The sequence below is a fragment of the Macaca fascicularis genome, chromosome 9 (genome assembly GCF_037993035.2).
Source record: "Macaca fascicularis isolate 582-1 chromosome 9, T2T-MFA8v1.1".
Taxonomy (NCBI): domain Eukaryota; kingdom Metazoa; phylum Chordata; class Mammalia; order Primates; family Cercopithecidae; genus Macaca; species Macaca fascicularis.
In genome coordinates this window covers 8,414,882-8,440,623 of record NC_088383.1, presented here as the reverse complement: position 1 = coordinate 8,440,623, position 25,742 = coordinate 8,414,882, and the positions used below count along the sequence as shown (strand labels likewise).

At 47.1% G+C, this 25,742-nt stretch overlaps 1 long non-coding RNA gene across 1 annotated transcript; it reads right to left on the bottom strand.

Annotated features, from left to right (window-relative positions):
* Window positions 1–20,787: 20,787 nt before the first annotated feature.
* LOC135964925 (uncharacterized) lies at window positions 20,788–24,988 on the bottom strand. Its single transcript, XR_010577667.1, has 3 exons — window positions 24,878–24,988; window positions 24,087–24,285; window positions 20,788–22,058 (listed from the first exon to the last, which is right to left on the bottom strand). It is a non-coding gene; the product is annotated as an uncharacterized lncRNA (long non-coding RNA).
* Between the last annotated feature and the right edge of the window lie 754 nt (window positions 24,989–25,742).

Here is a 25,742-nt window from a genome sequence, read left to right as displayed (position 1 = left end):
ATTATTGGGACCAGTACATTATTGGATACTCTTTTGCACACACTATGCCCACCATCTTGACTGGTGCTGCTTCCACTGGGCTCAGGGTCATTTCCCTCCGAGGTGCCATTTCTAACTCATGGTTCTGGCATTCCTACCTCCAGTTCTGAGTGGTTTCACTGGATCGTGTTTAAATTTCAACTGAGCTATATTACAAGCTGAGTGGGACAACAGCTGCTTAGAAAAACAGACATGGGACACAAAGGAGGCATCACTGGCGGGCTGTGTTAAAGAGAAAACAAGTGAGCAACTGATGTCAAGGACTCAAGTTGACTTATCTCTGCTTTTGGCGTCTTCTGTGGCTTTAAAATGAAGGGACTGGCGTGGTGGCTCACACCTGTAATTCCAGCAGTTTGAGAGGCCAAGGCGGGTGGATCATTTGAGCTCAGGAGTTCGAGACCAGCCTGGGCAACATGACAAACCCTGTCTCTACAAAAAAAAAAAAAAAAAAAGCCAGGTGTGGCAGCATGCACCTGTAGTCACAGTTACCCAGGAGGCTGAGTGGGGAGGATCACCTGAGCCCAGGAGGCTGAGACTGCAGGCAGCTGTGATCATGCACTCCAGCCTGGGTGATCAAGTGAAACCCTGTCTCAGAAAAATAAAATGAAGGAACGGGAGCAGGTAACATCTACAATCCTGTGATCTTTATCTTCTGCCTTCAGACAAAGATGCTTCCTGAGCTGCCACGTGATAAATGCTAAATTATTCCTTCAAGGACTCCAGTATGTATTTAGTTCCAGTGTGCCAGGCCCAGGGATTCCAAGGAAAACAAAGTTCATGCCTCTATGGAATCCTTAGTTTAGAATGGGATGTTGAAAGAATGCCCAGCCTGGGCAACATAGGGAGACCTCACCTCTAGAGAAATTTAAAAAATAAGCAGGGCATAGCGATGCGTGTCTGTGGTCCCAGCTACTTGGGAGGCTGGGGTGGGAGGATTGCTTGAGCCTGGGATGTTGAGGCTTCTGTGAGCTGAGATCGCACCACTGCACTCCAGCCTGGGCAACAGAGTGAGACTCTGTCAAATAAATAAATACATAAATAAATAAACAGATAAATAAATAAGAATGCAAAGCTAGAAAGAGTGTGGTCAATACTTTAGGAAACTTGCCGACAGCTATCTGAGCTCAGAGGAGGGACAACTGTGAAGCTAGGAAGGGGGTCAGGAAACCCCTCCAAAGATGGAGAGTTCAGTTAGCTGCAAGGAAGAGGAGCGTGGACAGAGGCAGCCACATGTTTCCTATGATGTCAGGCAACCAGGGACTTCTCCCACATTGAGGCAATCTTATTCTGTACGGTTTCAGGCATGGCACTGGTGAGTTGGTGGCCTCTGAGAACCCACCACAGAAAATGCTTGGTGGAACCCTTGCCCCATGCCAGATGGGTCCCCAACATGGCATCCCCGTCCCCTCTCCCTCTCCTGAGATACGAAGAGTGCCTGGGGACAGTCAGAGAACTCTGCCATGGTCATCCCACCCACAGGGCTCCTGCCAGCATTGGGCAGAGCTGATCGGTTTTTTTCCATGCATTGCCTCAATGGCCACTCCATTCCCCTTCAGCTGCCTATGACACCGAGCCCTATAGCTTCCCTCCATGGCCCTGCCTCCTATTTTGCTGAGAAAACTGAGGCGGGAACTCCTTCCTTTACTGTTTCTCGTATCAGAGGGTCTGTGTCTTTGCGCGGCTCTATCAGCTGGTACCCCCTTCCTTCCAAGTACAGCTGTCACCCTCCACTCTGGATCCCCTTTCTTCCCATATCCTCAGGTGGTTGCTTCAATTATTCCCTCTGGATTCTTGTTTTCCACCAGGTGCTTCTCTCTCAATTTCAGATACGGTTCCAAAAATGTCCTCTAGTCTGAAGCTGTTGTCCCTTGCTTGGACTCCCTTGGGGCTTCTACCTTCTCTCTTATTTCCTTGTTGAATTTGCTCTAGTGGTTGGTATGTGAACCCTTATTTTTTTTCCCACCCTAGACAGTTGCTTAAGTCATCAGATTCAGCTTCTGTCTTCACCCTACTAACAGAACCACATCTTAGACGTCACGTTGCCATCTCAATGTCCCCTCCAGTGATCACTGCCTTCAAGGTCCACTGGGTGACTCTGTTGAGTAGTTTGACTTTCTCTCTTTTGTTTCTTCTGTTTCTTTTGTAGTGACTTTGTTTCTCTTTGATGAGATGCTGGATCCCTTTGCTGCTTTGGTGTGAATCTTATTTTTTTTTTTTTTTTTTTTTTTTTTAGACAGAGTCTTGCTGTGTCACGCAGGCTGGAGTGTAGTGGTGTGATCTTGGCTCACTGCAAACTCCACCTCCTGGGTTCAAGTGATTCTCATGCTTCAGCCTCCTGAGTAGCTGGGATTACAGGCATCTGCCACCACTACACCTGGCTAATTTTGTGTTTTTAGTAGAGACGGGGTTTCACTATGTTGACCAGGCTGGTCTCAAACTCCTGATCTCAGGTGATCCTCCCACCTTGGTTTTTAAAAAATCTTTCCTAGTCTGTTTTGATGAATTTCTTTCTTCCTACCAACCTATAGGCATACCCTAAGGTTTTTCTTTGGTACTCTGCACTTTCCCCCTTAGTGATCTCATCCATGTCTTGGTTTCCACATCTGCCTCTGCACACACTGGTGGCTCTGAACATACATTTGCAGTCCTGACTTCTTTCAAAGTCATTTCCCTTTAGCTATTCTGGAATCATCCCAAAGTTAGGAGTTAAAGCAAACTTTCTATCTTCAAAGTGACTATATTTATATTATAGGTATTTGAGGTTGGGGATCTGGGAGCCAAAAGGAAGGAGACATTCCAGCACCATCCTTTTCTACTTTGGATGTTGCAAATAAAGGTGAAAAAAATGCCTCTCTCTAATATAAATATATATATATATACACACACACACATATATATATATATGTATGTGTGTGTGTATATATGTGTGTGTGTGTATAGATATATACTGGGTATACTTCATAGGAAGCCAACCCAAATTAATTTTTATTGACACAGTGTTCTTCCTGAAAATTCTCTGTTAATCGTATTATGTCCTCAAAACAACAGCTGTGTTTGTGCAAGAGAAGACCCAGTGTTCTGATGGCTCCCTGGGAATTTCTGGTTATATAAGTTGAAAAATCACATGTACTAAGTTCATTGACATGCCCATGAAATAACTTCATTGAACTATGAGTACAAAATTCATTGTACTTGCTTTTTTGTATGCTTTTTAAAAAAATAACAAATCTTATTAGAAGTGAGTAAGGGCAATGTAGAAAATATAGCACTGCAGATATTTGAGTGTGAATGAAGATCTCAATGCTACATTCTTTATTTGGTTCAATTTTCCACTGGAAGTCTGCCCCCGTTTCTTGAATCTTTCAGCCACAAAATTAACATAAGCCCTATAAATGTTAGAAAGTAAAATGTCACACATGGCCAAAGTCCGGCTTCTATTCTGAAGGTTCACAGGGAAAGTTACAGAAGAAAACAAACCTTTCCATGGGAAGGCAAAAGCAATTTAAGGCTCAGCTCAAAACTGAAGAGGGTTGGAGCCTAGGAGTATTCTAGAAGCTGAAAGTTCTAGAACTTGTAGGCAACTGCTTATCCTTTCAATTTCTTTATCTGTCTGTCCGGGAAACTAAAATGGAGCACTTTTGAAAGTAAATGACGAAAACAACAGAGAATAAAACTATGTGTATTATTGAATGACAATAGCATTCTAAATTGTTCATGCAATTTTCCCAGCAGAGTAAATACTTCAAAACAAACACATTCACTTACTCATTCATTCAACTAATCTTCAGTGGGCACTGACGATGTAGAGGGGACAGAGCACACCTCCTGTCCTTCCCTGGAGATAATGTTTTGTGTCATTAGTTATGATAAGAGGTGGACAGCTGCCTGTCTTAGAGAGGTTCTGATAAAAGGATGGGGGTTTCAAAAGGAATAGAGGAGCTGGCCTTGGATCTGGGTCTTACGGCACCAGCCAGCGTTGGAGAGGAAGCATGTCTAGGACCATTTAATCTAATAACTTATTTCTTTATCATAAAAATTCTTGGCCGTGCGCAATGGCTCACTCCTGTAATCCCAGGCACTTTGGGAGGCCGAGGTGGGTGGATCACGAGGTCAAGAGATGGAGAGCAGCCTGGACAATATGGTGAAACCCCATCTCTACTAAAAATACAAAAAAATTAGCTGGGTGTGGTGGCGCACACTTGTAATCCCAGCTACTTGGGAGGCTGAGAGAGGAGAATTGCTTGAACCCAGGAGGCAGAGGTTGCAGTGGACTGAGATCATGCCACTGCACTCCAGCCTGGAGACAGAGCGAGACTCTGTCTCAAACAACAACAACAACAAATCTCTCCAAGGAAAAGGAAAATAAATTGTAGAGGGGAAGAGCCATCCCCTGCCCTCATCACAGCACTAACGTACAGGATGGGATCAGGCTGGCCTGGCTGCGAGGCCCTTCCTCTTTTCATGACTCTGGGAGGCTCTGGACTAAACAAGAGCAGCTTCTACAGTGACTGCCATGGGCTGCTGCACCCGAGTGCAGGATCCCACCTGTGTCTACCCCCTGTGCATCCCAGGCCTTTCTTCACCTCCAGAAGCGGTGGTTTCGGAGCTGCTTGTTTCCATCTAAAAGTGGCGTCTGTGGTAGCCCATGTTGTGCTGCTGCTGCCAATGGCCGGGACGGGCGTGGGCAGGGACTCCTGATGGGCGGACTTGACGGGGCCACCTTAGGAAATCCACCACCCCCTTCCAAGTGTTCATTGTGGGACAAGGCTTTTTTTTTTTTTTTTTTTTTAAAGAAACCTGGCTAGAGAAGGGGAGAGTGTGGGGCCCACGGTGGAAAAGCCTTGGCCGGGCAGCCAGGGCTCTTTGCTGGGCCCGCGTTTGCTGTCTTGGTGCCTCAGACCCCAGGAAACCTGGAGACCACAGCATGGCTCCAATTTCACGTTTCTCCCTTTTCCTTAGACATGACATCCTCGGAAACATCTCGTAGTCAGCAGCTTTCTGAAGCAAATCTCTGTGAGTTGGAAGGACGGGAAACACATGTGGAGAGCTGGGGTTGGGGGTGGAGAGCCTCTTGGGGGCGGCGGTGGGGTGGGTGCCACCCCCCAGCTGGGAGTGAAATACAGAGAGACAGAAATCACATGCAAATGAGTGGCTTTTCAATGTCACTCGTCTTCTTGGGAGAGACGGAGACAATGCAGCTATGGATGTGATTAATGAGCCGCCAGCCACACCTGGCACAGCAGCGCACGTGGAAGCCAGAAAACTTCCCTTTCTCCTTATCACTTACCCCGTGCTGTGCTGGGAACACGCCCTGGTTTCTGCAGAGGAGATAAGCTGGTCCTGGGGAGAACATGGACGTTCGGCGGCCAGCGAGAAAGGAGGGGAAGGTAGACTCGAGATGGGGCCTGGGCACGGGGGATGAGCTCCTGTGGGTTGGAGAGAAGGGGAGCGGGGAGGGTGCCGCAGAGAACCCAGGACCCAGAGGGGATGTCGTTTTGGAAAAGTTTCCCAAGTCATTGCCCTTCCTCCTCTGCAACATCCTCGGTCAGCCGCATCACTCAGATGAACGAAGCCACATCGAATCCGGCACTGCCCGTCCTTGGGCAGGGTCGTTAGTTTCTGAGGTTTGCTGAAGCCTCCTGAACTGAGTTTCCCCTGCGAGGCAGGTACCCCCCACCCCGTGCCCTACTTGTTCGTTCTTTTGTGTCCATTGTCTGGGAGATGGTATAGATCCCATATCTTTGGCCTGCTGGCTCATGTCCACCAGGGCACCTGGTACTGGAGGGCAGAAAGCAGGGCAAAGGGTGATGGGAGGAAGGAGTGGCAAGTTACAGATCACCAGGGAGCAGGAGCAGAAGGGACCCTGGCTTAGCCCCTTTGGGTCCTGGACACTTTGAGCATCTGATGAAATATCAAATCGAGGGACTCCTCTCTCAATCTCTCACTCTTTGAGATAGGCCCTTCGTCTGTTGCCCATGCTGGAGTGCAATGGTGTGAGCATGGCTCACTGCAGCCTTGACCTCTGGGACTCAGTGGATCCTCATGTCTTAGTCTCCAAGGTGGCTGCAACCCCAGGTGTGTGCTATCATACCCGGTTAATTTTTGTTTTGTGTGTTTTTTGTAGAGACGGGGTCTTACTATGTTGCTCAGGCTGGTCTTGAACTCCTGGCCTTAAGTGATCCGCCTGCCTTGGCCTCCCAAAGTGCTGGGATTACAGGCGTGAGCCACTGTGCCCGGCCAACTCTCTTTCTTAAAAAAAGAAAAAGACTAACTCCCAGGCAGAGGTCCTGAGCCACGTGATCTCCTTCTAAAGCTTTTACCATGGAGGGTGCTTTGCTGCTCTGTCCCCGGGCAGCCAGGCTGTCCCACCAAGCCTCCGGCTCTCCGGCTGTGACTTAGGCCTAATTCATCCAGCTGGGGGCCTGGAATGACCCACGCTCCCGGATGACTCCCAACGGCCCCCCCCCACCTTGCAGTGAGCAGAGTTTTGGGCACAATATCCAGGATTGTTTTTTGGTTGTTGACCTCCTGTGGCCACAACTCTTCAATTACTTTCCCCCGCAGGACTTTAACATTTAGGCCAAAGCAGTTCTCAAGACCTCCCTGTGAGGTCGGGGAGAGGTGAGCCTATTCTTTCTTGCTTAGGGGGTCACAGGGAAGCTCACACCCAGTGACCCGCCGCCGACCACACGGTCAGCACAGAGCCAGGCCTGAGTGATTGGCTCCCAGCTGGGCTCGGTCCTCCCTGAAGCAAACACCTTGGCGCCCCTCTTTGGCGGGGCCTGCTAGGGTTACAGCCGAACAGACTGGTAAGAAAGGGAGAGAGAAACCCAGCAGGTTAAGTACAGCCAATTCCTGTCCCCATGCGGTAGGGCTTGGCTGCTGTCGCCATCGAGAGCGGGGAAAGAATGGAGCTTATTATGTGGGGGATGGAGGGGCGGCCCAGGGAGGTGTTAAGCAGAGAAAACGGGTTGAAATTCAAGTCGCGGCGATGCTGCCAGCCCGGCGCCTGCTGTGAGACAGTCCGATGAACTCTGATAAACCCGGAGGCACTTTTCCACACCCCGGTCCAGCCTGGAAACTTTAGCACGCTGTGGAGAGGGAAGGGCACGCAGGGAGGGGTGTGGGGAGATGGGGTGGCGGGCCGTGTTGCTGGAGAGGCAGGAGAAGAGGGACGCCCAATTTGCTCAGGACCCCCAAGGTTGGGCCGCTCAGCTTCTGGCTCTGGGGACTTAGGGGGGTTTGTAGGGGGAGGCTACAGCATGCAGGGCCCTGATGCAGGGGTGAGAAGAGGAGGGAAGGAGTGGGCATGGCAGCAGGGAGGGCCCAGGTCCAGGATGCCGCCAATCGAACCGCTGTGGCCATGAGCAGAGCCCTGGGATTGGCCCCTGCGCTGGGACATTGCCGGCTGCCAACCACCCCCCAGACAGGCTAGTGAGAAACGTCCTCTTGGGAGATCGCAGCCAGCCTCACAGATGCCCCACATTTCCCTTTCTAGGCCTGGAGATCGGGGTTACAGCCCTTCTTGGTGTCATTGAAACGCGTGTGGTTAATCTCGGTCCTTGGGGTCCACATACAACCACATGAATGTGCTTATCATCTATAATAAATTATCTACGAAGGATGCTGAAAGCAGGCCTTGGAGAGAGATGTGTATACCCGTGCTCATAGCAGCATTCTTCCAGTTACCAAGAGGTGGAAGCAACCCAAAGCCCATTGATGGAAAAATGATAAGCAGATATAGTATTAACAGATACAGACGGTGGGATAGTATTCTGCTTTAGAAAGGAAGGAAATTCCGATGCATACCACCACATGGATGCACCTTGAGGACATTATGCCGAGTGAAACAAGCCAGTCACAAAAGACAAATATTGCATGATTCCACGTATGTGAGGTCTCTAGAGTAGTAACGGAGACAGAAAGTGCAATGGTGGTGGCCAGTGATTTCAAGGAGCACGAAAAGGAGAGTTACTGTTTAATGGGTGCAGAGTTTCCATTTTAAATGACAAAAAGTTCTAGAGATATGTTGCGCAAAGAGTGTGAATGTGCTGAATGCTACTGAACTGTACACTTAAAAATGGTTCAGATGGGCCAGGCATGTACAGGCTCACGCCTGTAATCCCAGAACTTTGGGAGGCCCAGGTGGGCAGATCACCTGAGGTCAGGAGCTCAAGACCAGCCTGGCCAACATGGTGAAACCCCCATTTCTACAAAAATAGAAAAATTAGCTGGGCATGATGGTGGGTGCTTATAATCCCAGCTACTTGGGAGGCTGAGGCAGGAGAATTGCTCGAACCTGGTAGGCGGAGGTTGCAGTGAGTCGAGATCACACCACTGCATTCCACAGAGTGAGACTCTTTCTCAAAAAAAAAAAAAAAAAAACACACACAAAAACGTTAAGATGGTAAATTCTATGTTATCTGGTTATGAAAAAGCACAAATGGATAACAGAACCAAAAATAAAAATTCTGAAGGGCAATATCTAGTTTCTCTGTTGGATGGGACAAGGTAGCTCTTCTCTTTTCCTTCCTCTCCTCCTAATGAGATTCCCCTTATGAAATCCTTGCAAACTGCACTTGCTCCCATCCTTCTTAATAAGTCACCCAAATGCTTGCACAGAAGCCATGCAGCATAATTTTTCAAATCTCTGCTTTTCTGATCCAGCTTAAAGGGCATGACTGGGTTGACACTCCAGTGAAGGCAAAGGTTCCACAACATGTGTCCCTGGGACCTCCCATTCCCATCTATAAACCCAGAACACTAGGACCCCCTCGCCCACAGCAAGAAGCTCAACCTTGATGAAAAAATGTCTTAATAACTGGTCTTTGTCATCATTCAAAATAATCAAAATGGACCAAATGATGACCTGAACATCAGATCATTGTATCAAAAATTTTACATTTTTTCTTTTTTAAAAAAGTTTTTCTTTTTAATTTTAAGTTCTGGGATACATGTGCTGAATGTGCAGGTTTGTTACATAGGTATACATGTGCCATGGTGGTTTGCTGCACCTGTCAACCCATGATCTAGGTTTTAACCCCTGCATGCATTAGGTATTTGTCCTAATGTTCTCCCTCCCCTTTCCCCTGATACAGAACAAAAAAAAAAAAAAAAAAAAAAAAAAAAGAGCCCTTATAGCCAAGATAATCCTAAGCAAAAAGAGCAAAGCTGGAGGTATCATGCTACCTGACTATACTACATCAAACTATACTACAAGCCTACAGTAACCAAAACAGCATGGTACTGGTACCAAAACAGACATATAGACCAATGGAACAGAACAGAGCCCTCAGAAATAACACCAGACATCTATAACCATCTGATCTTTGACAAACCTGACATCTTTTCTTTTAAAAGAAAGATAGGAAGGTCCTGGATGGACACAGGTCTGTAAGATGAGACCCAAAAAATGTTTCTACTTCCAAAGTTGCTTCTAAAATTACAGTGCAAATATATCCAGCTTTCTATTCTAATATTTCAACAATGAAACGGACTTTGAAAAATGTGAAAGTGCTTTGTTCCTTGTGTGGAAGACCTTGAATGAGCACCCCTCATTAGGGGAACCTCTGGGTGGGCATTACATGAAGCAGACGCCCCAAAGGTGGTGGGGAGAGAGAACAAATTCTGAAATACCACTCTGCTTTCAGTGGTGGCTGGGCTGATAGCCCTCTGTTGTCAGTTACAAACAAAGCACAACTTGTATCTGATTGCAAAATAATACATATTCATTGTTAAAAAAATGAAACCTTGGAAAATGCAGATGACCACAAAGAGTCTATTTCTTTTTAATTCAGTGTTTTATTTCCAGATTATCAATAAGGAATAAAACACCTCTTCCGACAGTTTCAGGAAGCTATGCCAGGACACAGCAAGAAAGATATTCTCAGAGGTGAGATTCAGGACATTTCACCAAAATAGAAAAAGACTGGGCCTCCATAGTGCAATATGAATGGATTTTCTGCTTACTACGAAGGGAGCAGGATCCTACCCTCACAAGCGAATGTCTGTCTGATCCTCAGGAAAGACAACACGATGTTCTATTGCCAGTCACACCAGAAAACTGGGAAAGGTATGTGCCTCCCAGAGAACACTCCGAAAAACAAGTAGGGCCAGACTCCTGCCTGGAGCCTCGGAGATGCAGACCCTCGTGCGGCCCACCCTCTGCCTTGCAGACACAGTCAGTGTTCTCAGTCTGAAGGACATATTATTTTATTGCTCTGAGGGCTCCTTGAGGAAATCCAGATCTCTGAGAGAACCTTCTTTGTGAAGGATGATGCACAATTCTGTTTGCCTCCACCCCATCCTGAGTGGAGGTGGTTCCAAGGCCAGTTTCCTGCCCCGGCCTGCGTGCCTGGCTGGGCAACTCTGTACTGTTTTCAGGAACCCTTTTGGAGACACTTCAGTTGACCAGGACAGGCACGCTCCGCATCCCAGGACCAGCTCCAGCTCAGGATCTGGGATGAAGTCCCAGAAAACCTACCGAGGCTGTTGGGGGAAGAGTCACAGTCACCATTTGACGAGAGTAGCCTCAATCGCGGGGTCTTAGGCACGGGGAAACCGTCTCTCTTGGGAGCTGAAATTCCCTTGCACTTCTCCCCATTACCAGGCAACACAAAGGAACCTGGATATTAACGACATAGCTCAAAGTCGTGTATGGGAGAGGGCGGATCGGGGCTTTGAGGACAGAGAGTGAAAGTGCAGGGGAGGCAACACTTAAGGATACATGGCCACAGAACACAGGGCAGAGCCTCCAAGTCCACGAAATTCCTCCAGCCTCCCGGTGCAAAGGGAGCTCTAGTGAGGTTTCATTTTCTGCCCTAATACATGTTTTGCCAAAACTGCTTCAAGATGAGTAACATGGACAGGTTTATGTTCCTCTGGAGGACCAGAAAAATGGCGCCACTGTCAATGGCAGCTTAAATCCATGTAGTCGGTGCTTGGACAGCCAAGAGCTGGCTACACAGTCTTCCGGCGTGGTCCCCACATAATTAATTACACATGGATGATACCATTGCTTCCAAAAGAGAGGGACACACGCCTCCATTCTTTTAGGTTGTATACAGACACAAAAATCAATAACATGGGCTCTCGCTGTAAAGGAGTTATTCCCCATTGAATTATTTTTCGATCCTTCTGATTCTGATAAGGAAAAAGAGGAGTCCCAGATTTTCTGACTGTGCGTTTCACACTTCTTGAATGTCTACTTCCATCAGGAAATCTCTGGACCTGGGCTCCCAAACCATCGGCAGGCCACGATATCCATCTGCAACTGAGAAACATTTCCTTTTGCAAATCAGTGAGGCTAACAGGCTTACAGGAGTGACTTAAGTCTTCTTTGCATCACAAACTTATAAAGTTTACTAAATCCACTTCGAGGAAAATATTGTCAATGATTGTCAGGGTAGTAAAGTTTATGGCAATAAAACCTCAAGGGTGGTATAGGGATGACTTCAGACTGGGAAATACTTGGGCGAGAGCTTTTCCTTCCCGACACCACCCGCTGCTCTCCCATGCTGGCCTCCCTCTCCAGGACTTGCCTGACCGTTTCAGAAAGGTCAGGACACCCGCGGAAGATCAAGCCAGGGGTGGGCATGGCTCAAACGGATGCTTTCCCCATCAACACATCGTTTCTGCTCTACATCCTTGCACTGATGAGGCCAGTCTGTGGGCCACAGTGAAAACCCCAACCCCTCATTAGTTTTCCCTGGGGTTCCCTCACTTCGCAATAAAACTCTGAGCCAGGCGTAGCTCTGTGGAATCTCATTCATCAGCCATCATTCTAAGCCTAAGCAGGCCTCTGCCTGGGCTGCATGTGGGCAGATCAGATGTCTGGTGGCTGCTGATGTGGTGAGCATTGGCACAGAGAGACATGTGGTGACTTAAGGCCTCAGGAAAGAACTGGGGGTTTCCATTATCCTGGGCTTCCTGGGTAATGCAATCTGAAAATCAATTCTCATTAAACACAAGTGATACTAATACCTCTGACAGGTTACATCTTAAATGATAATTAAAAGCATATTTCCTGACACTTGGCTGCTATGAAATGCAGCCCTACTTATGCCACCGAGGAGGCCTCACACTGAGGCCCTGTGGACTGCTCCCCCCAGGAAGCCTCTGAGGTCCTGGATTGTCACTCATTATTTTAATCTGATTTTCTTTACTTAAGTGAAATAGAACCTGGCGTTGGTGCTTTCTTTCACCACTTCCACCAGTGGTCCTTAAAAAACAATTAACGTTGTAAGCCGAGGAATGAGGGCTTCATCTTCCACTAACACAGTCTTTGGTTCTAGCCATGGATAGCACTTATTCATAAGTGCAACTGCATCCCACTAAGTTTTATAAACCTTTACAGGTCATGACAGCCATGGCAGCTGAGATGTTACATCCTTATTTGAGTGTCACGGTGGAAAGCATCTCAGTGTCTGGGGCCATGGAGTAAGAAGTGGAGCTGCCAGGGGCCTCGTGGACACAGACTTTCAGGAAAGTGTCAGAGTTTTTACAGTGACCAGTCACAGTTACTGATTTGGCACTTTTGGTATCAGAATGTCAAATTTTATCCAAAAACTTTCTATTGGGAATAACGGAAAGGTTCAACGTCTCCTACATTTGAAGTGGACTTATCGATCATTGCAACATATCATTAAGACAGAGGAATAGGCAAGCAGACCCAAACAAGAAAACACACATCCGTTCTATGTTACATTAGTTTCCCTGGGCTGCCCAAACAAAGTACCAGAAACGCAGAGGCTGAAAAGAGCAGAAATGGATCATCTCACAGTCTGGAGGCCAAAAGTCTGCAATCGAGGTGTTGGTAAGGTCATGCTTTCTCCGAGGCCTCCAGAGAGGATCCTTCCTGCCTCCTCCAGCTCCTGGTTGCCCCACACATGTGGCTTGTGGCTACATCACTCCAGTCTCTGCCTTTGTTTTAACCTGGCTATCTTCCTTGTGCTTTTTCTTCTTCTTAAAAGACATCAGTCATCTTGGATTACGGGCCCACCCTACTCCAGTATGACTTCATCTTAACTAATCACTTTTCTTTTTTAAGATGAAGTCCCACTCTGTCGCCCAGGCTGGAGTACCGTGGTGCAATCTCAGTTTACTGCAACCTCCGCCTCCCAGGTTCAAGCGATGCTCATGCCTCAGCCTCGTGAGTAGCTGGGATTACAGGTGTGAGCCACCGCACCCGGCCAACTAATTCCGTCTTTAACCACCCTATTTCTAAATACGGTCACATTCCCAGCTGGGCGCCGTGGCTCACGCCTGTAATCCCAGCATGCTGGGAGGCCGAGATCGGTGGATCACTTGAGGCCAGGAGTTAAAGACCAGCCTGGCTAACACAGTGAAACCCCATCTCTACTAAAAATACAAAAAATTAGCTGGGCATGGTGGTGCATGCCTGTAGTCCCAGCTACTGGGGAAGCTGAGGCCTGAGAATCTCTTGAACCCAGGAGAGGGAGGTTGCAGTGAGCCAAGATCATGCCACTATACTCCAGCCTGGATGACAGAGTGAGACTCTGTCTCAAAATAAATAAATAAATAAATACATAAATAAATAAATATAAGGTCACATTGTGAGTTACTGGAGGTAAGGACATTAACATATATTTTTAGGTGACACAACTCAACCCGTAAGAGAGGTGGAAAGAGAGATTAGTTGATAAATGACGTTGGGACAACTAGATAACCATTTCACCGCTGGAGGAGGGGGACAGATCCGTAATTCTTTACCCCGCTCCTTACACTGAAATGCCAAATGGATCCAAGTTTTAAATGTGAAAAATCATGAAAGTATTAGAATGGGAACAGCCAACTCATAAGACTGACGGGCTGCCATGGTGTGAAAGTGCTTTACACACGTCAAAGCTGAACCCTCACAACAACCCTGCTCTTATCTCCAGCTGAGGAAATGGAGGCAGGGAGAAGTTAAATAATTTGCCTGAGATCACACAGCTGGGGAGTGCTACAGCTGGGTTCAAACAATGGCAGTCTGTGCTCTTAATGAATTCCATACGATGAGTACAATCTCGGAGGAAGGCAACTCTCAAGTCTGGTGCTTACTTTTTGCTCTTACGGAGTGCCTGGAAATCTTACAATGCGTAGAGGTTACTTGAAAATTTATAAGAAGATAATTTGCACCCTCTCTTTCCTCTTCCTCCTGCCCACCACGGCCTTCCTTCCCAGGCACCCTCTTGGCAGGGCCTAATTAGATGGTTGATCTGCCCCAGATCTGCAGCTGAAGGAGCCTGGTAGCTTCTATGGTGAAACTTGCATTGGAACTACACACCCTATTTCCATATCCTTCTGGAATTTTCCATTGATATGGTTTGGCTTTGTGTCCCCACCCTAGTCTCATCTTGAACTGTACTCCCATAATTCCCACATGTTGTGTTGTGGGAGGGACCTGGTGGGAGATAATTTGAATCAGGGGGGTGGTTTCATCCATACTGTTCTTGTAGTAGCAAATAAGTCTCACGAGATCTGATGGGTTTCTCAGGGGTTTCTGCTTCTGCATTTTCCTCATTTTCTCTTGCCGCCACCATGTGTGAAGTGCCTTTCGCCTCCCACCATGATTCTGAGTCCTCCCCAGTTATGTGGAACTGTAAGTCCAATGAAACCTCTTTTTCTTCCCAGTCTTGGGCATGTCTTTAGGAGCAACATGAAAACGGACTAATCTGTTTTCTGTGGTGCTGAGCCAAATGACGGCCTCTGATTGGGACACATGCACACCTCCTTTCCAGGCTTTGCAGACAGCTTCCTGGGCTTTTGTCTTCATCAGTCTTCTCAAAGGTGGAAGTGCTTGTGAGTCACCTGGAGTATGTGGTGCCATGTCAGTTCTGGTGTTTGGGGGTGGGGCGTGAATCTGAGATCCTCTCTTTTCAACACTCCCCCAAGGGAGGCCCACGCAGATGCCTGTGGACTGTGCTTGGAGTAGCACATGTCTAAATCTCTTTTCTCTGTGAGCTGTAGCTGGTACATCTATGTCCTTCTGAAACTCAGGACCACGGACCTTTGTCTAAAAAAACCAAAGGACCAAGGCTGAAATGCTTGCCTAAAAATCTGCCTTTCCTAATGTGCTCATAGGAGCATGCCCCAGGGAAGAAGAAAAAGAAGCTTAGGGCCGCCAAGCTTTCTTATTCAACTTGTTGAGACTTGGCCCCAAGAAGGAAACCCTGCCAAAGCTTCCACGTAGAGGCAGGGCTTGTAAAGTGGGGGGAGTCTCCACAGTTAGGCATTTGCCCAAAAGGACCAAGTGGCCAAAAAATGACGCACCACTACACTGATAGTTTGGGAGTTATCTGCGAAGTGTAAGTCCTTGTGCCAGACACACATTAATTTTGTTAATAACAGTAGAGAAATGGGGTCTTAGAGTACGCTTTTCTTCTGGGGTCACAAAGTGCTTTAAAGACAGTATCTTATTCCTGTGCAAAAACAGCCATCTCTCTCTCTTGCCAGAGGAAAGAAACTACCAAATGTTTCAATGATCACCTAAGCGTGATGGCAGAGTCACAGCCAATAACCAAGGCTCCAGACTCTCCCTTCTGGGAGTGCTTATTGCTAGGTTCTCATTAGCAGGGAAAGAAAAGGTACTGGCACATACTGAACCCCATTCACCAGGCCCTTTGTCAGGTCCTTCGTATAGGGGATTGCATCAGAGTAAACAAGGGACCAGAATCAAACTACTAACTCAACCTACTGACATTCAAAGTAAATATTGATTACGGATGTAGAAAGTCATTATTCCATATAGCATATGAGGAGAGTGGGGCATTACGGGGAAAACGCCATCTATGTGGTCACCAAAAAGTTGCTGGAAGGTTAAGGAATTCTGAAGTGGCACCCTTGATACTTTATTGGTATATGTTCACTACTGCAAACACTGAGACATGTGTTTTATGCTATTTAAACAGATACGTGCCACATACTTGTTAGGTAAGCACAAAGCCTGTTAGTTAGGGGACATGAACAAAAGCAGGAATGATAATGATGTCTGTCCTCAAGGAACCTACTGTTTGGTAGAAAGATAAGAAAGGCAAGTACGTAATAATTTCATCATTTACCAGCTAGGGAAGTTTGAAAAATATTTAGATATCCTCTCTGGTATAGGAAGTAGGACGGATCAAGGAGTCAGCGGGAGGAATGGGGGAGGGAAGTTGAGATGGGGTTGGTTTGGGGCCGAGGATGCTTCCTGCACTCGGAGGAGTAGCACGCCCACTCCAGCAGCCGGGCAAACCCAGCAGCACTCGCTTGCTCTGACCCTGTCTCCCTGGAAGCCCCATCTCTGCTGCAGGTGGAGTTTGCAGGCAGCAGGAGGACTCCCATCAGCCCTGTCAAGGTTATTACCAGTTCGGAGTAAGGAGCAGTGGTGAGCTTTGTCCCCTGGGTCACTGGAACTCCAGTAGAATTGCTGACTAAAACAGGCTGTGAGGCCACCTGGGGATTCCAGGCCATGCCTACCGCACTCTGCTCTTGTCAGAGGGGACTCTTTTTTCAATGACACACACAGGTCCCAGATGGTGGGTCGCCTACCACTGCCAAGAAATCAAAGATTCCCAAAAACTCCACTTCAAATTAAGTTTCTACATTCCTTTGTGTTCTTTTGTAGACAAAGTAGAGTAGAGACATTTGCAAATCTCTTCCTGAACCCTTGAACCGTAAGAGTTAGCCCATGCGGGTCCACTGGTCGTTACTCACCGCTCCTCCTACTCGCATGTCACCCCCTACAGCTCCTGGAATCTCCCATGTCACCCCCTACAGCTCCTGGAATCTCCCGGACGCGAGAATCCCTGTGGCCCAAACACTCAGGACACCCCGCAAACTCTCAAAGCCCCGCCGAAAAGACAGGGGGAAGAGAGCGTTCAAGACTTTCCCTTTTCGATCTTGGGCCTGCGCTCACGTACTGGCCTGGTCTTAGCCGAGTTAAACTCTCACACGCAAAACCCAGAATTCCAATCCCAAAGGGTCCTTGATCCCTCTCCAGCCTGCCTCGCATCATGCAGGGCAAACCGTCCAAGCTGGCCTGCTGGGGATGTGGGCCGGCTGTGTTATGGAAACACTGCACGGGGCCATGGCAACAGCTCTGGCAGCCTCATCCTCCCCGCCTGGCAGACGCAAGCCCTGATGACTGCATACAGGACCAGCTGCCTGCACAGGCAACATTATTCTAACAAGGAATGAGCCTCCGTGGCCTTTGGGCAGTGAGTGACTCTGCAGGTCCCAAGAGCCGTACCTATGGTTACAGGTCGTGGGATACAAGGAAGGAAAGATACATACTTGTTTCAGCTCCATCTTCCTCTGCATAAGATAGTTTCGCTTTTTGGATAAGGAAGAGAATTTATGTTAGGCTTTCACTCCTTTCTTTGTATGTGACACTACTGAGGCCTCCCCACCCATGTACCTACTGTTTGCACGCTGTTTGGTGACAAGCCATGGGGTTTTCTCCCAGGAAACCAACTGCCTGTGTCCTCAGGGAGTTTACCATCAGACGTGAAAAACACCAAATGAGACTTCCTTTGGAACTTCAATCTTTGCTTTAAAAATACAAAGGGAGTGAAATGGTGCAACTAACACGCTACAGTAAATTTATTTTTCACCCAATCAGTCACATAGCTGTTATTTGTCAGCTGATGATGGAAACAAAAATCTGTCATCTGTGAATGGAGACCTGGTGGCCAGTGGCCGGTGGTATCAACTTGCATCTCTCCCAAACCTAACATCCTTCCAGGGTGCATTTTACTGTCTCAATTTGGGGAGGGCTTTAGACAATCAATACAAAGTAATCATAAGATTAAATTAATAGAACACGATTTGGGAACGACAGCTTGGCATGAAGACATGTCATGTTCTAAACCAAAAAGTGGATTGTCCCCTTTTTGGATGTGTAAAATAATGGTTCCGTTCCTCTACATTCTCTCTCTCTCTCTTTTTTTTTTTTTTTTTTTTTTTTTGAGACAGAGTCTTGCTCTGTTGCTCAGGCTGGAGTGCAGTGGCATGATCTCAGCTTACTGCAACCTCTGCCTCCTGGGTTCAAGCGATTCTCCTGCCTCAGCCTCCCAAGTTGCTGGGACTATAGGTGCACACCACCACGCCTGGCTAATTTTTTGTATTTTTAGTAGAGACGGGGTTTCGCCATGTTGGCCAGGCTGGTCTCAAACTCCTGACCTCTAGTGATCTTCCTGCCTCAGCCTCCCAAACTGCTGGCATTTCAGGCACCGGCCCCCTCTCCTTTGTATCTCCAGCGTGTCCACAGCTGCTGAACATATCTTGAGGTCTGCTTTGTGCTTCTAATCAAGGCACATTCTTTAAGTTTTTGGGGGTGGAGGGAGGGTCCACTACCCCCTCTGCTGAGGGTGTTCCTGAAGCCAGCTGGGAGCAGGAGTTGTAAGCAAGGAGATGGGAGGGGAGCAAACACAAATTCTCTCCCCACTGGGCTATGCAGATTAAGAGAGATACAGAAACTCCAGTCCACTGGGAAAACAGCCTAAGTTCATGGAAATTGCCTGTGATAAATCAGAGGCATTGCATTAAATGGAGCTGGAGTACTTTGTGGGAAGGACTTTTAAACTTCTTCCGAAAAATAAACCCCAAGGCTCACTCTCAGTCACTTTGCTAATTCTAACCAGTATTAACTTGACCTGATAGTGACTTAATTCCCACCCACTCGCAGTTTTTGGAGCAACATGAAATAGCCCTTCCTTTTACCCTCCCACCATCTGCTCTTCTCCCACACAAAGGCACAAAATGAGGATCACCCAACCAGATTCCATGAATTCTCACCCTTCCCAGCTTCTCTTTTTCACCGCACCCCGAGTTCAATGCCTTAGTGCGTTTTATGCTTACTTCTAAGCAATTATGAAACAGTCCAGTTCTTTCCACCCCCAGAGGTATGAAGCCATGATTGCGTGGCGATCGGAGAAACGAGACCAAATCTGACATTTATTTTCCTGTCTTTGAAGGGCAACTGAGCTCTCCTGTGAGATGTCACAGTTTTCTAATAGGTCAGGGGGCTGCAGTTGTCTTCCATGTTGATATGTAGCCCAGGGAGACAAACTCTACAGTGATGTCATGAATGTATAATCGAATCAAGAACCATTCACTGAATGCCCACTCTGTGTATGACATAGGGAGAGGTGCCAAGGGCCTCTTATCCGGTTTTGAGGCAAACAGGCACACAAGGAAATTAACTCATGAGAGGAGGAAGTATATCTAGGCTCTGTCAGTGCTATAGGAAGTAAAAGTTCAGAGAGGAGAAAGAATATTGTGAACTAGAGCAGCTAGAGGAGGCATAGGGTTGAGGGTGTGGTTGGGCAGAAGCCAAAAGGGGAGGCAGAAATACCCAACACCCACTGTGGGAAGACAGCCCTTCCTGGGACAGATGGAAGGTCAGCATCGGAGAGGGGTGGGACATCATATCATGGTGACAAAGGCCATCTGCCCTTCAGAGGGTCCAACTTCCATAAAGAATAATTCATATGGCTTTCTGGGGCAATCCTGCACAATGGATTCTGAGGCCAATTGTATTTTCCAAAAAGGGACTCTGCGCTATTTCTAGTCCCACATGTTCTTCCGTACCTTGCCACTATGACCAGCAAGAGGTAGAGTCTATTTCCCCATTCCATTGAATTCAGGTGGGCCTTTGTGGTCATCTCAATGAATAGATGGCAATGGAAGTGAGGCTGCGTGGCTCTTGAGACAGGTCATGAGCAGTGATAACAGCTGCTTTCCTCTCTCTCAGGACACTCATCATTGAAATCCAGCCGCCATGTTGTGAGGAAGCACATGGTGCTTCCGTGTGGTGAGGCCACATGGTGAGGCCACGTGTAGCTATCCGGCAGACAAGCCTAGCTCAGGCCTAGCCAAAAGTCAGTATGAATCACCGGGCATGTGAATGACTGAGCTTCAGATGATTTTAGCCTCCTGCCTTTGAACTGTCCCGGCTGACGGTGTGCAGAGCAGAGACAACCTTTCCCTGTCAAGCCCTGCCTGAATTGCAGATTCAAGAGCAAAATAAGTGTTTTTGTTGTTTCACCCCTCTACACTTGGGGATAGTTTGTTACACAGTACTTGATAAATGGAACAGATTCCATGTCAACCCCTTCCTTAGTTCTACTAAACTCCAGCAGGAAATCAGAATATCTGAAAATTCAACCACGTTGAAGTGACACTGTGATTGAATCTATATTGCCTTTTTGTTTCAATGATGCTGATAAACTTGTTTTTTGGGTTCAATTTTCTACTTAGGCTGCATTAGGAGAATGCTTTACTTCTCTTTATCTAAACTTTTCTTCTTGTTCCTGTAGCTCAGTGATGAGTAGGGGCTCAGAGCTTTGTCTACGTTACTGTGGTGGCTTCTCCAGCAAGCCAGTTCCTAAGACTTTGGAGGCAGAGTCACCTAGCTTCATTTAAAAGCAGACAAACAAAAAATTCTTCCAGTTGAGAGTCTCTGTGATCTTCCACGTTCTGTGGTGCTGATGCCTGACCAGTTGCAAACATTCATTATCCCTTGTCATTTAAGTAAGGTGAGCATAAAACAGCAGCAAGGTCAAATGTCAGCATGGTGTTGGCAAGTGTCATGGAGCCATCCTGATTGATAAGGTCTGTGTGGGCAGCTGGAAATTGACTTATACTCAGTCCCCACCTAAAATAACAGGAGGTGCCAGAATCCCCTTCCATCCAAGGTTTCCCAGCATGGAATTCACTGCTGGGCCTGTAAAGTTTCCTGTTATCCACTCCCTAGAGCTCTATAAATTTTCTTCTTGTTTGGCTATTTGACCCTCTTGATTTAACAACTACCAAAAAAGGCAACAAATTCCAAAGGAAAGTTCAGGAAAGCTTGAATTAATATTTTTCAAATGGAGCTACAAATAGGAAATAGGATGGTACCATGGTTAAGGACTTTGGAGTTAGAGCCCCAGGTGGCCCTGAGCCCTGGTGCCTTAGCCCTGGCCAAATTATGTAGCCTGGGAGAGCCTGGCTTCCTTCATCTTTAAGATGGGGATAAGACAACCTCACTCCATTGGATTGCTGTGAAGCTTGAATGAGAACATACCATGTGAAAACACCAGGCCTGGCTTCCATGAGGAGCTCAGCGGATGTGAGTGACTGTTGCATTGAATCAAAGAGGAATCACTAGGATTCTTCAGGTCTTTTGTAACTTTCTAGAAGTCCACTTTAATATCCAGTAAAACCAGGGTGACGCAGGGTAAGTAGGCATCAGTGTATTTCAGGGACGCCATCACGATTTAGCCGAGCCCCAGCTAGATGATAGAGTTGGAAAAACTCTCTGAAAGATCTCCTCAGGGTAGTTATGGTGGAGGTGCTCCCTTCGTAGGGATGATATTAAACACAGACTCATTTTTCTGTCTTAGCGCAAAGTTTCTCACAAAGAGAAACAAAAATAAAACTATTGTCAAGCCCTCGAAAATTGCAACAGAGTGAACTCTTTGGTCCTCTACCTTGGACCGCGGCTCTCGTTGTTTTTTGGGCATCAGGTTCATCCTGGAACCCACAGATCCACTGCCTTGCTCCAGACCCGCTGAATCAGATTCTCCAGGCGTCAACAGTTTCTAAAGTTCCAGAGGCGATTCACACCGCAGGCTACTAACTATCCGCTGTGCCAGGATATCCAAGGAATTTGAGTGAGGTATTGAGAAAGGAACAAGATGTGTGATCATTCTCAAAGGGAAAGGTAAGGCTTGGAGGGATGGGCATTGCTTTCAAGGATGAGAAATCCTTTGGCAGAAATGGGCCTAGGCTCAAGAGCTCATGATCCTTCTGTTCCATCTCACCTGTTAGAGCATCATTGGCTCACTTATTGATTCACTTTCATTCTTGTGCACATTCAACAAGGGCTCGAGTGACTACTTCGTTTCAAGGACAGCTGCTCTATCATGCAGGCACTTGGATGGCCCCATTTGACAGCCCTTGTGTAAAATGCAAAGAAATGCATGGCGTGGTCCCTTCCTCTGAGGAGCTTACAACATTAAATCAACAGCATTATGATCTTAGGGTCGTTCAACCTGGGAAACCACGAGGCCTATGTGTGAGGCATGTTAGGAGGCTGGGAGAAGCTGATAGACATTTAAAGGACTGAATTATTTTAAAATAGCAGAAAATACCAGCACAAACTCAAACAGGACAGAGACAAGAAAAAGAGGATGAGAGAATAAAGCTTCCATTTAGCATAGACATCTAATAAGGAAACTGTTCAAACTAGTAAGTTAACACAGTTTTGTGTTTTTTTTTTTTGACAGAGTTTCTCTCTGTCGCCCAGGCTGGAGTGCAGTGGTGTAATCTCGGCTCACTGCAACCTCCACCTCATAGGTTCAAGTGATTCTTCTGCCTCAGAATCCCATATAGCTGGGATTACAGGCACCCGCCACCACACCCGGCTAATTTTTGTATTTTTAGTAGAGATGGGGTTTCACCATGTTGGCCAGGCTGGTCTCGAACTCCTGACCTCAGGTGATCTGCACACCTCGGCCTCCCAAAGTGCTGGGATTACAGGCATTAGCCACAGTGCCCGGCCAGTTAACATAGAATTTTTACAAAGTGAGCTACAGCAAATTTTCTTGAACTTATGCTAAGTTTTGTGGTCTGGTTATAAATAAAGAATGTCTAACAAACAATCCAGAAACGGCTGTTCCTAGAGTTTTTGGCCACTCTAAGAACTCTTGTTGCCCCCTTGTGGGACGGTGAGGAAAATATTAAAACAGACGCACTAATAGACCCCAAATATATTTTCAATGACAGCAAGTTAAAATGAACTTTTGACAAACTGCACAACCCATCTGAGCTACCTCAAAGGGGGTGCCGTGAACCGAGGCTGAGAATCACCTACAGGCTGGTGTCTTATTGATAATCTCACAGCCCAGAGTTAAGCAACCGATGCTAGGACAAAACTTTGGGCATGGGAGCTGCAGGACAAGGAAATCAGACTGGAGTTGAGTGAGGGAAGTAGGCTTCTGACTCTGGTACTAACCACCGGGCTACAGAGAGAAAGTCACTTAATGTACCTGAGTCCAGGCACAGTGGTGCACACCTATAATCTCAGCACTTTGGGAGGCAGAGGCAGGTAAGTAGCTTGAGCCCAGGAGTTCTAGATCAGCCTGGGCAACATAGTGAGACTCTGTCTCTACAAAAAAATTTAAAAATTAGCTGGGTGTGGTGTTTTGCGTCTATAGTCCCAGCTACTCGGGAGGCTGAGGCAGGAGGATCAATTGAGCCTGGGAGGTTGAGGCTACAGTGAGCTGTTATCAGGCCACTGCACTCCAGCCTGGGTCATAGAGTCAGGAGTTCGAGACCAGCCTGAGCAACATGGCAAATCCCATCTCTACTAAAAATACAAACATAAGCTGGATGTGGTGGTGTGCTCCTGTAGTCCCAGATACTCAGGAAGCTGAGATGGGAGGATCTCTTGAGCCTGGGAGGTTGAGGCTGCAGTGAGCTGTGATCATACCACTGTACTCCAGCCAGGGTGACACAGTGAGATGCTATCTCTAATACAAAAAAGTACTTGAGCTTCTGTTTTCTCTGTCTGGGGAAAAACATAACTTCAAGATATTTTGTGAAGACCAAAGAACACAACAGATATGAAAATATTTCCAAACATAGAGCACCCTACAAATGTTAAAATGATTATTATGTATTTTAATTACCACCTAAGGAGCCTGAAACTATTCAATGGTCAAGATAGCAGCTTCCAGAGTTGATCTGCTAAATTCTAGTGGGAGGACTTCAGGCCCTTCCTCTGAGGCATTTGGCTGAAATTTTGAGAGAAACTGAAAACCTTGGAAGTTGGTCACTTTATATTAATTCAGGGAAATGGACATACATCAGGAGCCTTAGGAGGAAAGGTAGGAACATAAAATCACCAGTTTCAGGAAGCTTCTGGGAATAGCTGTGGGCATGGCCAGGAGAATCTTTTCTCTAGTTTTCCTTTGGTAGCTTGCGACCCTACTTTTGTTTTTGTAACCCTCAATGGTCATGCTTAGCATAGAGATTTTTTTCCCCCACATCTAGGCTAGAACCTAAATAGAATTGTTCACCCTTCATTCAGACTCTGTCGTAATAGGGGAAACCAAAACCAACAGCGATGCTTTATCTTTGATCTTCCAAAAGATTCCGTAAATAAACTGAGAAGAGCTATTCTGATTTCACAAGGAAGTCTCCGTAGGCATCTGGCAGAGTCTGCAGACTGGCTCACATGGTGTCTGGTCCAGCCTCTCTCTGAGGCGCCTTCCTGTGCTATAGAGGGTGGGGAGGCGAGGCATTTGTTAGAGTCCCGTGCAACAGGGCACACACGTGATGGTGAACTTTATGTATCAACTTGGCTGGGCCACGGTGCACACGTTTAGTCAAACACTATTCTGGATTTTTCCATGAGGGTGTTTTGGGATGAGATGAACATTTCAACCAGTGGGCTTTGAGTAAAGCAGACTGTCCTCCGTGAAGTGGGAGGGCCTCATCTTATCAGTTGCAGGCCTGAATAGAACAAAAGACTGACATCTTCCAAGCAAGAAAGAATTCTGTCAGCAGACAGCATTTGAACTGGAGCTCCACCATTAGCTCTCCTGGGTCTCCAACCTGCAGACCCACCCCTGTGGATTTTAGACTTGTGAAGCCTCCATCACTGTGTGAGCAGCTTCTTTGTAATAAATCTCTCTCTCTCTCCACACACACATGCGCACACACACACGTGAACACACACACACGTGCACATGTTGTTTCTCTGGATAACTGGAATACAAGGCACCTAATACCTAATTCAGGCCACTTAAAATGGAATTGCCATTCCACCATCAGGAGCGATTGCCTGGGACTCGAGTTCTGAACTGACCTGGGGAGGGGAGGTGGGATGAAGGGCAGCACTGAGCGGGTGTGCACGCAGCAGCAAGTCACTTGTAGGGCTGGCCTGCAGGCAGGCGGCTCTCTGGTGACAACAGAATCTCAGCTTCTTGGTGGCTCCTTTCTGCTGTGTGGCTTTGGGAGGCAGCCTAGAGTGTCTTCAATTTCTTCAGTGCCCCCCGTGATGCTCGGACTCATTGAACAGCCGGTAATCAATCCTCCTCTGTGTAACTAGCCAGGGCAGACTCTGCTCTCTGCAAGTGAACCCTGACCAGCACAGCACATTGGTCATTTTAGCTCCTGAAGCTCCCATTGTTATCTGAGCACAGGAGCTGCAGTGATCCAACAAAGAACCTTCTATGAAGGCCCACACTGTGAGAAATTAAGTGGAAGCTCTGAGCTCACAGAAATTGCACACCAGCGTCTCCTTCTACGACATGGAGGCTGAATTCCCCAGGCTGGATTTCCTCGGTCACTTTCCATACTCTGCACACTCCCCAGTAAGGAATCATCCCACACGCCACCATCCAGGAGGCTAATTTCACTCCCGACAGTACAGTGGCATCCCACCGTGGCATCCAAGACAAACGTCATCAGGGGACCCGGGCAAAGGGCAAGGGGACGAGCAGCTGCTACTCAAATACGGGCTTTGCCCATCGCGAAGGACTCACAAGCGTGTTTCCATGGTGGAAAACGTGGCATCTCTTTCTCTGGCTTCATCTCCTCCAAAGCCTGAAAAACTCAAGGCTTCAGAGTGGCTAGCGTTAATAATGACTTAATTTTACATTTTAAAATAATTAAAAAGATATAACTGGATTGTTTGTAATGAAATGGATAAATGCTTGAGGAGATGGAGA